Source organism: Myotis nattereri (assembly GCF_964212035.1).
Source record: "Myotis nattereri genome assembly, chromosome: 1".
Lineage (NCBI taxonomy): Eukaryota > Metazoa > Chordata > Mammalia > Chiroptera > Vespertilionidae > Myotis > Myotis nattereri.
In genome coordinates, this window is record NC_138075.1 from 181,518,488 (window position 1) to 181,535,928 (window position 17,441).

A 17,441-nucleotide genomic window follows, 5' to 3' on the forward strand; every position below is an offset into this window, starting at 1 on the left:
GCCCAAATGCAATGCTATTGTACAGTCACCAAATCAGAGTCATACAACCTCTGAGGACAACTGAAGAAATTCTATTGAATCTTTAAACAGAAGAAACTGAAAAAACAACAACAAAACAAAACCTTTTATTCAGCTAAAATTGTGAATCTCTTGTATGGCCCTGGATTGAATCAAGCCTGCTCTGCCATTTCTAAGGAAGGCAGAGCAAAACACCACTTGCCTTTGTCCCTTGTGAACAAAGGTAAGCGTGGACTCGATGCCAGGCCTACGCAAGTAAAACCAGCGCACGGAGATCCTGCTCACCGGCTGCAAAGCCCTGACACAGGCAGGATATCTCAATAGGAGCCGGAGGTATAAGGCAGTAGCCCCCAATATTGAAATGGAATCATCGGTAAGGGAGATATACAACTGATATTTAGTAATGACAATGGACATATTTGTCTCCTTCTATAATTCTGAACACAAGAACCCTGACTAGAAATGAAAAGCAGGGGCATCTGTATTACTTTCAACAATAAAGACACATTTACAAAAAAGAAATGTAAAGCAATATGGGTGGCAGATGGCTGGTATGGTTTGTACAGCACATAGTTTGTATACAGAGGTGAGCAAAAGTAGGTTTACAGTTGTTCATATGGAAATAATACAATAATTAATAAGCAAATAAATACAAGAATAAATGGTGTGTTTCGCATGTTCACAACTGCAAACCTACGTTTGTGTGTGTGCATGCGTGTGTGTGTACATACATATGCTTAAATTATGTTACAAATTCATAAACCTATTAAGAAATTAGAAAATATAAGCAAATAAATAAATGCTTACTAATCATAATAGCTGCTACAAAGGAAATGCACAGGGACAAGGCCTACTTGTGGCTCTGCAATGCACTCGTTACCTAGGAGACTGGCCATTCCATTCCAAGCATCTCTACCCACACACACGTTCATGTCTTCATGCCTTTGCTCAAGCTCTGTCCTCTACCTGAGAAGTTAGCTTCCCTTATATTTGCAAGTGTAAACACTTAATCTTCAAAGCCCAGCACACTTTCCTTTGTTGATTCAATAATGGTCAAACCTTCCTCTCTCCACTCTGCCGTTTCAGTTCTTGTTACATTTTGCTTGGCCTTATAGTTACTTCCCAGTGAGATGATGAGTACCTTAAGAGCAGAGACTGTGTTTTACTGATTTATGTTTTCCTATAGTTCCATAAGTAGGAGCTCAATAATGCTTGGCTGGGATCGCCAAGGCCATCAAATTCAGATGACACGACTATGAATTATAAATATGAGTATGATTTGGCCTGTCTCTCAATTGCCCATGAACATGTCTTCAGCTGACTCAGATAGGAGAGTGAGATTTGCTGCTGATTCTTCAAGTCGAAGTCTAGGATGATGATATCAATGTGGTGTAGCAGAATATTAGAAATATATATTATGTGAGCTGGGGCTAATTTGGATACTGCACACCTGGCCTAAGACATACATGCATTAACAACCAGCTGTCTGTGATGCAAATCAGATCCTAGTGTTCACAGAGCCTGTCTACAGTGGGGGTAGCAGACATGTGTGTTTGCATATCACTCTCATTTAATCACCACTTACATCAGTGGTTCTCAACCTTGGCTGCACATTAGAATCACCTGGGAATCTTTTTAAAATCCTGATTTCTGGGCCTCATCCTTTGGAAATTCTGTTCCTTTGTTATGGGATGGGGCCACAACATTAGTAACAAAGAAACAGAATTTCTGGAGGATGAGGCCCGGAAATCAGTATTTTCAAAAGATTCCCAGGTGATTCTAATGTGCAGCCAAGGTTGAGAACCACGGACTTAGATCCTCGTGCTCTCAGCTGTCTCTGGTTCTAGTCTGCGTGGGCTCCAACTGACTTCACCTGGGAGCAACAGGACAGTTCCTGACTTCCTGCTTGCACCACACCCCTCTTTCTTGCCTTCCACCGTTGAGTTACATAGCACAAATAAAATTCTCTTTCACAACTAAGTGAAAAACCTTTCATCACTATAACTGAGTACTGGCTAACACAAGGGAGGAGATGTAGAGTGTTAGGTCTATGAAAAACAGCTTCTCTTAATTCTCACCAAATCCAAGAAGTGGATATGATTCGTTCCATTTTCAAGAAACGGAGACTCGGCAAAGGTAAGTTGTTGGGCCAAGTTCACATGGCTCTTAATAACGGAACTAGGTCTATTTCTTAGCTCATTATTATTTCCATACAGCCTGTTGCCTCTCAAATATTGATGAGATAAATAAATCGAATGCATGACTTTTTAAAAATTTTAGGATAAAGCAATTATCCAATTTAATTAAATTCAAATTTAAAAAGAGCAAAAATATAGATGTGAACATGTGTGTGTGCGTGTGCGTGTGTGTGTGAGAGTGTGTGTGCGCATGCCCATGTGTGTTCTCTAGCTCTGGCCACTCAGAAAGTCCAGGAACTGCAACCCTCAAATATTAATTTATACACGTGGGTCCCAGATACTGCTTTTTAAAAGTAATTCTTCACTATACAGAGCCAACCTCTTTGGATGAATGGCTGATTCCAAGGCTGGAGCCAAGAAAATACAAGTTGAACCTAGATCATCTGTTGTACCAAAAAGTAAGTTATTTCTTTAAAAGTGACGACATTTCACCATGACAAAGAAGTCAGCTTGAAGGCACATAACAGCGGTCAAATCAGGCACAATTTTAGCAACAAAATAAATAACAGTAATAAATTACAACTCATTGAATACAACAGATCCATGAGACCATAATGATATAATACATAAGTGAGAGTATTTTAAATTTGATGAGCAACAGAATATTTATATTAATTCAAAGTAACTCACAACAAAATACTTATTGATTACAGAGTGTAAAGATGTAACTTTACAATGAAGAAGCCTGATAGGCACCATCTTAATCGGGTGATCAAAGTTAACCTCCCCAACAATAAAATGAAATCATGTACCATTTGATAGGTTGCAACGAGAAGAACACAGCATCTCTTTTGTGATATTCCTTCAGAGGATGTATTACCTGAATCTAATCACAGGAAGCATCAGACACAGATGAAGGAACATTCTCTAAGCCAGCAGTTCTCAACCTGTGGGTCACTACCCCTTTGGGGGTCGAATGACCCTTTCACAGGGGTCGCCTAAGACCATCGGAAAAACACATATATAATTACATATTGTTTTTGTGATTAATCACTATGCTTTAATTATGTTCAGTTTGTAACAATGAAATTGAGGGTCACCACAACATGAGGACTGTATTAAAGGGTCATGCCGTTAGGAAGGTTGAGAACCACTGCAAGCTATTTAGCCTGTAATCTTTAAAAATGTCATGATCATGAAAACCCAGGAAAGACTAGGCAGCTACTCCAAACTTAAAGGGTAAAGAAACAAGGCAACTAACTACAGTATGAGATCCATTTGCTAAGAGGGTAAACCTTAAGTATTCTCACCACATTAAAAAAAAAAAAAAATGAAAGAAAATGGTCAGAAAGTGAGCTGATAAGCATGTTAGTTAACGTGATTGTGCCGATTAGTGTATAATGTATACCTACATCAAAACATCAAGTTGTATACCTTAAATATGTACAACTTTTACTTGTCAATGCTTCCTTAATAAAGCTGGACAAAATAAAAAGAGCAAAAAGTTACCCAACAGAAATAAAAAAAATAATTGTGTAATAGGAGCAAGAAAGGAGAAGTGCAAAGGAAGTGAGCCAGGAAACATGAGTTTCAGCCCTGGCTCTGCCAATAGCTACCTATGCAACCTCGGACAGTCCTTTAAAGTCATAGACTCAGACCAGATTGCCTTTTGTTCAACAAGCTTGCTGGCCACTAAGGAAACTGGCACCCCAGAGTTTCCGTTACAGTTCGGCCAGCATTTGCAGCAAAGGGTGGTGGTGTCACTTTAGTCTTCCCCCTTGACCTCCTTCTACTCTCAGACTTACTTAATTGTGCAATTCTGTACCATAGGGGAATTTTTTTCCTAATTTCATCTGGAATTTTTTCCTAATTCAGACTTCCCTTTCATACGCTCGTTCCCCAAAGTGTGTTATGTTGAATAAGACCCTTTCAGATACAGTAACAGAAGTAGAATAACACACACCTATATATTTACAAACTGTGGCCACACAGTTTGTAAATATATATAATATAGCATATATTCAAAAGAATTATAAAAAATTATATATTATACATAATTATATATGTAAATTATATATATATTCATGCTTTTGGTCCTCATAACAACTTTATGAGGACAGTCCTATTATAATATGCATTTTATAGATTAAAAAACTGAAGTATAGAGAAGTTAAAGGACTTGCCTAAGATGGTGCAGCTGGTAGTAGTCAGAGATCTTTCTTTTGGCTATGCCAAGGATATTCTGGGTAACTTGTTCTTTTAGGCCTAGTTCTAATCTGTGAAGAGGGATGCAGACTAAATTTTATCATTTCTTGGCCTCATAGTAATGGGTGTATTCACTGTGGTATCTGAAATAGGTAATTCATTCAGTATTGTCTCCAATTTTTTGTCATTGAAACACAGTTGACATACTATATTAGTTTCAGTTGTACAACATAGTGATTCTATACTTATATATCTTATTAAATGATCACCATGATAAGTCCAGTAACCATTTATCACCATACAAAGTTATTACAATATTACTGACTATATTCCCACTGCTATTCGTTACATCTCTGTGACTTTATTTTTGTAACTTGAAGTTTGTACTTCTTAATCCCCTCTCCTATTTTGCCCAGCCCCCTACATCCTCCCCTCTGGCAATCATCAGTTTGTTCTCTTTACCTATGAGTCTGTTTTAGTTTTGTTTTATTTTTCAGGTTCTACATATAAATGAAATCATATGGTATTTGTCTTTCCCTGTATGACTTATTTTACTTAACATAATTCCCTCTAAGTCAATCCATGTTGTTGCAAATGGCAAGATTTTATTTTTTAATGGCTGAGTATTATTTCTGTAGATATATATATATACACATACCCATATCCACACACACACACATATATATTATGCCGGAAGCCGGTCCATTCTTGCTGCTTGACACAGTCGCTGCAGGAAAGAAACATCTGCACAGCATATGTTTCAAGGGACCTGGCTTATATAGCATACTGTTCTTAATATGTTTGCTCCCCTTAGCGCTGTGTGTTTTAACCAAGGTCACCTCTCCGAGAAAGGTTGTTTCCCCAGGTAGGAACTTTTCCCTGAAGTCAGGGAGGGGATGAAACTCCTTAACTAAGTGCCAGGCGGGTAGTTAATCACTTCAACTACAAACAATCATGCTTAAGCTACATAATCTTTACTCCCTGGAATGGAGATAAGAAACGCCCTAACCTTTGTAATAGAAATTGACAGGATTAAAATCAACTGGTATAAATACAGATGTAACAAAACAATAAACAGCAGAACCTCTCTGGAGAGAGACCAGAACTTGGCTGGAGATCCTGGCTAGGCGGTTGATCAACTGAACGCTGTCTCCGTGTCAGTCCTTCTTCGCCGACTCCGTCTACACCTTTGGGGACCCCTGGACCCGCTGGGGTTGGACCCCGGCAATATTACATCTTTCTTATTCATTCATATATCAATGGACACTAGGTTGCTTTCATATCGTATCTATCATAAATAGTGCTGTGATTAATATAGTGGTGCATATATCTTTTCAAATTAGTGTTTTTGTTTTCTTTAGATAAATACCGATAAGAGGAATTATTGGATTGTATAGTAGTTCTTATTTTAATTTTTTTGAGGAACCTTCATATTGTTTCCTAGAGTGGCTGCACCAATTTACATGCCCTCCAACAATACATGAGGGTTCTCTTTCTATACATTCTCACCAACACTCGTTAGTTGTCTTTTTTATAACAGCATTTTGACAGGTGTAAAGTGATATCTCCTTGTGGTTTTGATTTGCATAGCCCTATGATTAGTGATGTTAAGCATCTTTTCATGTACCTGCTGGACACCTGCATGTCTTCTTTAGAAAAATGTCTATTTATTAAAATTAAATTTTTAAAAATACTAGTTTCCCAGTGCATGGATTCGTGCACATTGAAAAGAAATTAATTAGAAGGTGGTGGGTGGGGCAGGACTGGGCGAGACAGGCCGGACATGCCCTGGAGAAAACCTCCGGCAGTCCCTCTCCACCAGCCGCACCTGGGGCGGCGCCGGGGCTCAAAGGGCATCTGCGGAGTGAGCGGGGGTCCCTCTGGCAGCTGGGGTCCCTTGGCCTGGCCTGCAGGGATCAGGCTGAAACCAGTGCTCTGACATCCCCCGAGGGGTCTCAGAGTGCAAGAGGTCACTCTGCAACGTTGCTGTTGCTGGGCAGCTCCTGCATTGAGTGTCTGCCCCCTGGTGGTCAGTGCACATCATATCTATTGGCCAGTTGGCCAGTTGGTTAGTCAGATGATCGCTTAGCCTTTTATATATATAGATGGTATTTAGCAGAATTGTTATATCCTCCCTTAAGTGCTAAACATTATGTGTGGATTCTTTAGGATATTTTATATAGAAAACTCATACCATTCAAAATACTGAGAATCATGATTCTTTCCTTCTAAACTGTATCTGTGTCTGTTTCTTCAATTACACTCTTAAGGTGATGATCAGAACCTCCAATTTTATTTTGTACTAAAGGCCTGATGCACGAAATTCATGCAAGGGGCTCGGCCCTCGCAGCCCTGGTTTCATCCTGAGGGTCATCCAGAAGGACATCTAGAAGGATGTCCTGAAGGTCTTTCGGCTGTTTGGTCTAATTAGCATATTATACTTTTATTATTATAGATTATTATTGATTTCAGAGAAGAAGAGAGAGGGAAAGAGAGATAAAAACATCAATGATGTGATTGGAGAACCAAGATGGCGGCATAGGTTAACGCTGGAGTTTGCTGCTTTGAACAACTACTTCAAAAGTGAAACCAAAAAACGGAAGGGACATCACTCAGAACCACAGGAACGCTGGCTGAGTGGAGGTCCTACAACTAGGAGGAAAGAGAAACGCATACGGACACTCAGAGGAGGCGCAGTGTTGAAGTCAAATTCTGAGGTGCGGAGCGCGCGCGCGGAGCAGGCTGGCAGCGGAGGGCGAGGTTGGCGTTTTCAATCGGGAGGGAGTCGCAGACTCTGAGCTCCAGATCCGGGCGAGTCTTTAGGGAACCAGACTCAAACGGGAGAAGCGGGACTGTCTGGCTTCGGTCAGAGCGAGTGCAGCTTTCTCTCCGAGGATTGCAGCCCTTGCTGGGACTCAGAGAGGCAGAGCCCCTGGGGACAGGACTGAGAGCCGCCATAACTGCTCTCTTGGGCCCACCCTATTGATCCTGTGCGACCTGCCCCGCCCAAGCCCTGCACACAGGCATTTGCCGGATAGCCTCAGGCAAAGGCTAGATTAGCACCTCCCTAGAGGACAGAAGTTCTCTCACTGCAGACACAGCTGATTCTCATAGCCACTTGGCCTGGAGGTCAAACCCTCCCTGGTATTAACTACAAGACTGCACACAAAGACCACTAGGGGGTGCACCAAGGAAGCATAACAAAATGCGGAGACAAAGAAACAGGACAAAACTGTCAATGGAGGATATTGAGTTCAGAACCACACTTTTAAGGTCTCTTAAGAACTGTCTAGAAGCCGCCGATAAATGTAGTGAGATCCTCAAGAAATCTAATGAGACCCTCGATGTTATATTGGGGAACCAACTAGAAATTAAGCATACATGGACTGAAATGACGAATATTATACAGACTCCTGACAGCAGACCAGAGGAGCGCAAGAATCAAGTCAATGATTTGAAATGCGAGGAAGCAAAAAACACCCAACTGGAAAAGCAAAATGAAAAAAGAATCCAAAAATGCGAGGATAGTGTAAGGAGCCTCTGGGACAGCTTCAAGCGTACCAACATCAGAATTATAGGGGTGCCAGAAGATGAGAGAGAGCAAGATATTGAAAACCTATTTGAAGAAATAATGACAGAAAACTTCCCCCACCTGGTGAAAGAAATGGACTTACAGGTCCAAGAAGCGCGGAGAACCCCAAACAAAAGGAATCCAAAGAGGACCACACCAAGACACATCATAATTAAAATGCCAAGAGCAAAAGATAAAGAGAGAATCTTAAAAACAGCAAGAGAAAGAAACTCAGTTACCTACAAGGGACTACCCATACGACTGTCAGCTGATTTCTCAACAGAAACTTTGCAGGCCAGAAGGGAGTGGCAAGAAATATTCAAAGTGATGAATACCAAGAACCTACAACCAAGATTACTTTATCCAGCAAAGCTATCATTTAGAATTGAAGGTCAGATAAAGAGCTTCACAGATAAGGAAAAGCTAAAGGAGTTCATCACCACCAAACCAGGATTATATGAAATGCTGAAAGGTATCCTTTAAGAAGAGGAAGAGGAAGAAAAAGGTAAAGATACAAATTATGAACAACAAATATGCATCTATCAACAAGTGAATCTAAGAATCAAGTGAATAAATAATCTGATGAACAGAATGAACTGGTGATTATAATAGAATCAGGGACATAGAAAGGGAATGGACTGACTATTCTTGGGGGGGAAAGGGGTGTGGGAGATGCGGGAAGAGACTGGACAAAAATCGTGCACCTATGGATGAGGACAGTGGGTGGGGAGTGAGGGCGGAGGGTGGGGCGGGAACTGGGAGGAGGGGAGTTATGGGGGGGAAAAAAGAGGAACAAATGTATTAATCTGAACAATAAAGATTTAATTTAAAAAAAAAAAAACATCAATGATGAGAGAGAATCATTGATTGGCTGCCTCCTGCACGCCCCCTACTGGGGATAGAGCCAGCAACTAAGGCATGTGCCCTTGATTGGAATCGAACCAGGGACCTTTCAGTCCTCAGGCCGATGCTCTATCCACTGAGCCAAACCGGCTAGGGTGAAAAATGTCTATTCAGGTCCTCTTCCAATTTTATAATCAGATTGTTTGGTTATCTTTGCTATTGAGTTGTCTGAGTTCTTTATATATTTTGGATATTAACCCCTTATCAAATACATGATTTGCAAATATCTTGTGCCATTCAACAAGTTATCTTCTTGTTTAGTTGATGGTTTCCTTCACTATGCAAAAGCTTTTTCACTTTGATGTAGTCCCATTTGTTTATTTTAGATTTCATTGCCCTTGCCAAGGAGGCAGATCCAAAAAAATATTACTAAGACTGATGTCAAAGAGTTTACTGCCTATGTTGTCTTCTTGGGGTTTTATGGTTTCATTTATTACATTTAAGTCTTTAATCCATTTTGAGTTTATTGTTTTTTAAGGCATAAGAAAGTGGTTTAGTTTCATTCTTTTGCATGTAGCTGTTCAGTTTTTCCAACACCATTTATTGAAGAGACTTTTTCTCCCATTGTATATTTTGCCTCCTTTTTCATAGATTAATTGACCATATAAAGTGGGTTTATTTCTGCGTTCTTTATTCTGCTCCATTGATCTATGTGTCTGCTTTTGTGCTAGTACCTGTTTTTATTATTATGGCTTTGTAGTATAGTTTGAAATCGGGAAGCATGATCCCTCCAGTTTTATTCTTCTTTCTCAAGATTGCTTTAACTATTTGTGGCCTTTTGTGGTTCCATGAAAACTTTAGGATGAATTTTTTCTAGTTCTATGAAAACTGCCATTGGCATTTTGATAGGGATTGCATTGAATCTGTAGATTGCTTTGGGTAGTATTGACATTTTAACAATATTAATTCTTCCAATCCATGAGCATGGTATATCTTTTCATTTATTTGTGTCATATTCAATTTTTTCATTGTATGTTATAGTTTTCAGATGTTTTGGAGGCTCATCTCTCCTGTGCAGGATCTAAGGGTTGGAGTGCCCGATGTGGCTCTTAAATCCCTCACTCCTCAGGGAAAAGTTCTATACCTTTGAGATGCCTCCTGACCATGAAACACTGCAACTGGGGTGTGCGGTTTCTTTTTCACAATGTGACTATCTCTTTCTCTCAGTGCTATCCTTTACAGTGTTATCCTTTGTTGTGGGTGCTCTGTTCATTCAGTTCCTAGGTCCCCGTCAGAGGTAATTATTCCATACGTAAGCGTAGATTTATTGTGTGTGAGAAGAGGTGATCTCAGGATCAATGCTGCCATTTTGAACTCCCTCCCCAATATTTTTTTAAATTAAGCTAAGAAAGCTAAGACAGAACTTCTCTCTTTTGTAAAAAGTGGGCAACCTGTGTACAAAAAGTTATGAAGACACTTCAAAGACTAGATTCTCAAACAAACTGACAAACCAAATTAATTAATAATTTGTGTGTCTTTGTCTTTGTTTTCTCTTCCAAAATTAGGACCAGGTGACAGCAAGAACATTATATGAGGAAACATGAGCCACTTTTGGACCTGGCTTCATTCTTATAACTACTCGTTACATGACCTTGGTGAGGCTTTTAAACAGGTTGGATTACTCTTTCCTCATCAGAACAGTGAGATAATTTGGTTAGATGACCTCTGCTGTCTGTTCTGATTTTGAGAGTCTGCAATTCCATCATGATTTCTCCAACTCACTTACAATTAGATATATTTCCATTTCTAGTGAGAAAAGTTAATAAGTGGAAGGTAACATTTCTCAGGATAATGTGAGCCCAAGACCAAAAACACTACCTTGTTTGAAGTCACACATTCCTGAGCACACTGTGGTATGTTGACTTTTATTTTTCTCCCCTTTACAGGTTCCAGTAAAAGATCCTTATCTTGAACAAACAATGCTCACTGCTCATTTTGCTCATGTTGAAACTTAAAAGAAAAAGTCCTGATTAGAGAGCTATTTACCATCCTCTCAATAACAGAGAACAACACTAGATTGTAATGCACGTTCCTTCATGGCAAAGAGAAGGGTTCCTGGTTGTTTGGTTTGTTTGTTTGTTCTCCACAGGGAAACTAGAATCAATACTTATTGGCAGATAGAAGTGGACTGTTAATAATTACTGCTGAATACTAACCAAATATGTGGTGGTCAAATCATAAGATTCACTGAGCAGCTTATTTTGTTTTGTTTCTCAAACAATAAACAGATTAGAAACACGTTTTTCCAGCCAACTCTCAAATCCAAGACCATTTTGTTCTTGTTTCAATAACCACTTCTCAGGGAAAAGACACCACTTTTCCCTAGAGGCATATACACAAACGCTGTAGAGTATAGTTGCCCTGAAAGTTCATTTAAAGAGTCTTGAAGGGCTAAGTCTCTCTTAGCCCTTCAAGTAATAATTGTAACTATTCTCATGAAAACTTGGTTATGCCATCTTTCTTCAAAGAAAGGGAGGATGCAATGAGAAACTCATGACTATGGTCATTTGTGGTGGGGATAATGCCAGTCAAATTGTCCTTCAAGGCAAAGTTTGGGACATGTAAGGACTTATGAATTAATGTTCCTAAGGGCCTTTCTTAAGAAATCTACTGGAAGGCAAACGTCAGCCAACTAAAAGACAGCTAGAGAAAGGACGGGCAAATAATTTTTTTTTATTGTTTCTGCTGCTAAGTGAAATTTGTAAGAAAGTTTGTACTGTTCTGAGCTGCATTTAAATAGTATAGGAAGTTTGTCTGCTGTCACACTGACAAAGACAGTGATAGTGTCCATGCTGCCACAGTATTCCTGGTAGTTCATACTTGTCATAATAAAGTCTACTTTGGCATAGGTCAAGAAAATAATACTGTGCACAGAAATCACAGAGGATGGGAAATCAGCAATGCAATGCATGTAGTATTTCATAACCTCTCTCTAATCTGGATAAACGTTTGACTGAAATGATTGGAAAATCTTTTCAGTGGTGATAGTTGATGATTTTATGGCTTCTTGACAGGGCAAAAAATACTTAAGACTTTGGACTGATTGTCACCACTTTCTTCTCCAAAAAGAATGTTTCCATGAACAATGAAGTTAATGATGACAAAGTGACATTTTTCTTTTTTTAATTTATCTTTACTGTTGAATGTTCCCCCCCTCCCTCATTAACCCCCTCTACCCCCCTCCCTTCCTCCCTAGGCCTTCACTGCACTATTGCAAAGAGACATTTTTCAAAAGGAGAAGATACACACTGAAATTTTTCAATCAGCCAAGCCTACCAGCTCATGAAATAGAATCGCATTATAAAGGATGGCTGAGCCTTGGAGCACTCCTAATTCCGGGAGAAGTCTTTGGGCCTTTCCAATGGTTTGGGTGAACTGGAGGGTAGGACTTATGATTCATAACCTGAGAAAACCTTAGAAACTGTTTATCTTCTGTCATTTTACAGAAGAAATTCAGGGGATTGGAATAAAGTCCCAGAGGAAGCAATTTGTTGAGCTAGAACCATATGAGGCCCAGTTTCACCTTCTGTACCAAGGATTGTTTCAAATCTCCGTTTTCCCCAAGTTCCTGAGCACGCAAACTTCCCCTTCACTCTCAACAAAGGAATGGGCTTAAACAGGCTTCCATCTCACAGAGAAAATAGAAATCATAAGACAAAAATTCTCTCAATTTCCTGCCACCAACTCTGAACTGACAGCCATCCTTCCCTCGTCTCCTGCTAAAGCCGAGGAGGCTCCCACTGGCCCAGCCTAATAGCCTTATCTGTGCTATGCCATCGTTTTCTCCTCAAAACTGCCATGAACCACCAGTCGCCATCTAGGGATGTTGATCAACTAATTATTCTTTTGTTTTCTGCTGTATCTCCAGTCTGTCTCTCTATTGGCTTTTCCACACTCAAGGAAAATTCAACTTTATCAGTTACGTTTTATGCCTTCTAGTAAAAAGAAAAGAAAAGATTTGAAGTAAATATGACTAAATGTTCAGATTTATTGTTTCTGCTGATAAGTACATGGGAAGTTATTTAATCTCTGTACCTTTTATGTCAACATTTTTTTTTTCTTCATAAAGCAAAAAAGATTGTGAACATTACTTGCTCAGGAGCAATCAGAGACCATAAGAGTAGCATTCATCCACAGGGACTCCACACAGCCACTGCTTCCTTCTGATTTTCACACTCAAAGTGAAGGAAGTTTTGGGCCCTGCTGACTGAGGTTAAAAAAAAAGAGAGAAAGAAAGTGAATTGGAGAGAGTGTCCTGTTTACATTTGAACAGGGGACTTCCAAGCTGAAACAGTTTATTTATAGGTGCCACAAAATGCGAGCTGGAAGTGATCATTTGGAATTTTCAAAACCTTCTCTTCAGCAATGTTACTAAAACATTACCAATCACTATGAAGACAGGAAGAATGTCAAAGTTTATCCATTATTGATTCTCAAATATCTGTTGGCCACTAGTATGCAAGACAGAATCAGTGAAGAGATGGGTCAATTTTTTTTAATTTACTGCTACTATGTTATTTCTAATTTCATAAGGAAGACTGCAACTATTCTAGAAAAAAAATCGCACTTGCATTTCTAGATTCACATGGGCCCTCCTATTTTTACCCCTTCTTCCCTCCTTCCTTTCTGTTGAATGGTGCCCTCCTTTCCTATCCAAGTCAATCTCTTCCTCTGTGCGTGGACCTTCCCACTTCCCTCCTTTTTAGGACTGTATTCCATGCCTGTCTCTTGTATCTTCTGTCTTCAACATTTGCCTCTCCATTAGGTCATCCCCATAGTATTTAAACATGTTCCCATTATTCTCTCTTAAAAAGAGGAAACTTCTCCATTGAACTCACATTCATCTCCAGTTAATCCCCATCTCTTCTTTTACCTTAACAACCAAACTTCTCAAAAGAGAATTTCTTTAAAAATAAATAAATAAATTTCCACTCTCTCAATCTTCATTTTCTCAGTCCCTCTCATTCCTCAAGCCAGGCCATTGTCATCTACTCATAATGCTTTCTCTGCCTTCACTAAATTACCCATCCCCTTTGTGTCACCATTGACCTTCGTGTCTACTTGATGGAATGGGCATAAGTTTTTAGGGGTGTGCAGAAGACAACTTTCCTCTTTGTTACCCTTTGTGCTTCTCAAGACTTGGACAGAATCTTGGGCAGATACCATAGTTTTTCTAGATACTCTCATGGATTAATAAAGAATTTAATTTTTTTAGAAGATTGAAATATTTGTATTAGATAGGACTAGTATTACGTCTCTAATCCAAAATAAAGCTTCTGGCCCGGCCGGCATGGCTCAGTGGTTGAGCACAGACCTGTGAACCAGGAGGTCACGGTTCAATTCCCAGTCAAGGCACATGTTGGTTGCAGGCTCAATCCCCAGTGTGGGGTGTGCAGGAGGCAGCCAATCAATGATTCTCTCTCATCATTGATGTTTCTATCTCTCCCTCTCCCTTACTTTCTGAAATCAATAAATATATACTTGTAAAAAAGAAATATTTAAAAAACAACAAACCAAGCCAAAATTAAGCTTCTATCTAGATCAAGCCTAGTTTAAACTGGGATATCTGTAATAAGGAAGGTGGCATAGGTGGGTTTTGCAGTATTTCTCTTCTAAAATTTGTCATCTACTTATAATGCTTTCTCTGTCTCCACGAAGGTTGGTCCTCAAATAATTCTTACCTGACTGGTGTAGAGCTATAGACACATACACACACACACACACACACACACACACGTACATATTTATGAGTCCCTAAAGATTATATATAAAGATTATATAAAAGATTATATACAATATATATAAAAGATTATATATATTATATTATTATATATAGATAGATAGTAGGTCGATTTATTTCAACAAAAGTGATTTTATAGGTCTTGCCTCATCTTTGCCATTTAAAAACTGCCTATAAATGGGGCTCACCATATTTGCCTTGCCCACTCCACAGGTTAGCTTTAAAAGTTCCTTGAGTAAATACATTTAAATATAAACTAATAAGCTAAAAAGATCACATGAGTCTGCTTAGTTGAAATGTAATGCTATTATTATTATCATCAAATACACTTTCCAAGTATATTTGCCCCTTTGTCAATCATATTTTCCCCTTACTTTAGGTATCTCAGTTTAACAAGCAAGGAGGGATCAAATTTAAACTAGAATGGTGGTGACACTAATGCAATGACTTTAGCTTATCTATTGAAATTAAAGCATCCCTGCCTTGAAAGAAAATAGGGAGATAATTTTGTTTTATGTAGAAGGTTTCTTTGGCCCCTAAGATCATAACCTACAAAGAAGGCCAGTCCTGCTCATTACCACTAAGAGATCTCGGGGAGTCAGCTAGCTCTACCCACCTCTGGTCTCTACTTTCTTCCCTTAGCTCAGTAGGATGAAAGGTGAATTTGTCACAGGTAGACTATGGATGGGTAAGATATTCTATTTCATTTCTAGGACCTGTGTTATGAACAATAATGAAACTGTTTTCTTGGACCTGTGACATGCCATATAGCACGAGTTTTCAAATCATTCTCACTGAGTGACCATGAGCAAGACATGTAGTCATGTAACAGAGATTTTTTCCCATTTGCCCTCCCTACTCCATTCTCCTTCCTCCTCCACCCTGTCTGTGCCCTGGGAGGCTTACCTCCACCAAAGGCAGCAACTGGACTACCTTTCCCTCTGGTACCTGGATGGGTTAGCCAATGGGAGGAACTGGCAGGAGGTGTGAGGGCAGGGAGTTAGTTGGTCCCACTCCTGCACTGCAGGGCCATGACTTTGGCAATGGACCCTCTTCGATGGCTGGTCCCTTGTTGGTTCCTTTAGCTCTTTCCACAATTGTATAAAGGAAGCCAAAGAGATTCTTCATTAAACACTTTCTTTAAACCCTTTAAAGAGGTCATTTTCACCCTGCTAGAACCCTGATTAATATGACATCTGTCAGCCTATTTTCCTCATTTGTTGTAATATGGGTATAATAAAAGAGCCTACTTCATTGGGCAAGAGTGAGGATTAACTGAGGTGATGCCTGTAAAGCACATAATACACAATAGGCACTGAACACTGTATTTAATACTTAGTATGCACTTAATACAAAGTACTTTACTGAGTACTAAGACAAATGTATTAATATTACAAAGCATTAATACTATCAATACAAAGTACCTTGCTAAGCATTATCTTGGGAAATAAAACAATAGTATATTGTTTTTATTATTATTACTGCTTGCAATTGCAAAAGAAATTGAGATGGCTTTGGGCCACTTCTGACTGAGAATTAATTTGAAATAGCAATTAGCAGACTACAAAGCCCCAATCCCACCTCCTGTACTTCTCACCACAAAGAGCCATCACTTGCCTTGTCCTCCTCTGCCTCCTCAGCAGCCTTCCCTGGATTGACTCTTTCTGTTTCTGTTGGCGTGTATGTGACTTCCTCAAGGCTTCCCTCTGTTGAAACTTTTTTTCCCAATCCTCAAAGCATATGGCCATTCTATAATTCCTCTAAAAAAAATATGGTGATGACAAATTCAGGGAGTTGGGGCATAATTGACAACTATGAGGATTTAAAGTTTCAGGAAGATGAATGAAATTATTGAAAACTGATCCTGAAATTCTTTTACCCAGTAGTCTTGAGTGAGTCATTTTATTTTTTCCAAAACTACATTTCAGTGAGTGGGTAAAGTAAATGGGGAATGACGAATGGGAAGATGGATAATACTCAACAGAGGAGAAATCAGTGGGATTAAGTACTAAGTGTTTTTTATTCTCCCATTCAGGATAGAATATATTAAAAAATAGTTCAGAAACAGGTCTGGGGAACTGGAACATACTCTTAAATTCCAAAGTTATAAGAAGATCAAGTAGAGTGGTTTTTGACTCAACAAGCATTTTAAAGACGTTAATAATAAACAGATTTCAAGTGACCTAATCAATTACCACTGTAGCTGTCTCTTTGTTTCCATTTAGATGCACTGTGGTTTGAAACGAAATTAAAATACTGTTCATACTGGAGTCCTTTAGAAGCCTTCCCTGATGCTTTCACTAAAATCAGAACTCATAAAACTAATTTGGCTCCCAATATATGATCCTTCATGATAACTGAAGAATTGTCATGTCCTTCATGACAACAATACTTCATGACAACTTTTAGATGCATGTGATGCTACTGAATTTTTCAGGTAAGTTTACATCCATTCATTCATTCACTCTAAAAATATTTTTTGGGGAAAGGGCAATGAACACTCATTGATCACCCCTATCAGCTGAATTATGTCAGCTGTTTTGCATTCCTTGACTCCTCTCAACAACCCATGAAATAGGTATTATTTAATTCATTATATAAATGAGGAAATAACAACTTAGTAACATAGCTCAGATCATAGAGCTGTTGAGTGGCAGAGCTGATATGTGAGGCCCAGTTTTTCTATCACATCAATCACGGTGCCTGGCAGAGTGCTTCCCAAACCTATGACATTCCACCATAACAAAGATGAGCAAGACAGTTCCTTCCGTCAAGATCGTTATCTCCCTTTCAAGACAGAAACCATGAAATGCTTGTAGGTTTGTAAAATATGGCCAGGATGTGCCTCTCCTCCACAGCAACCCTA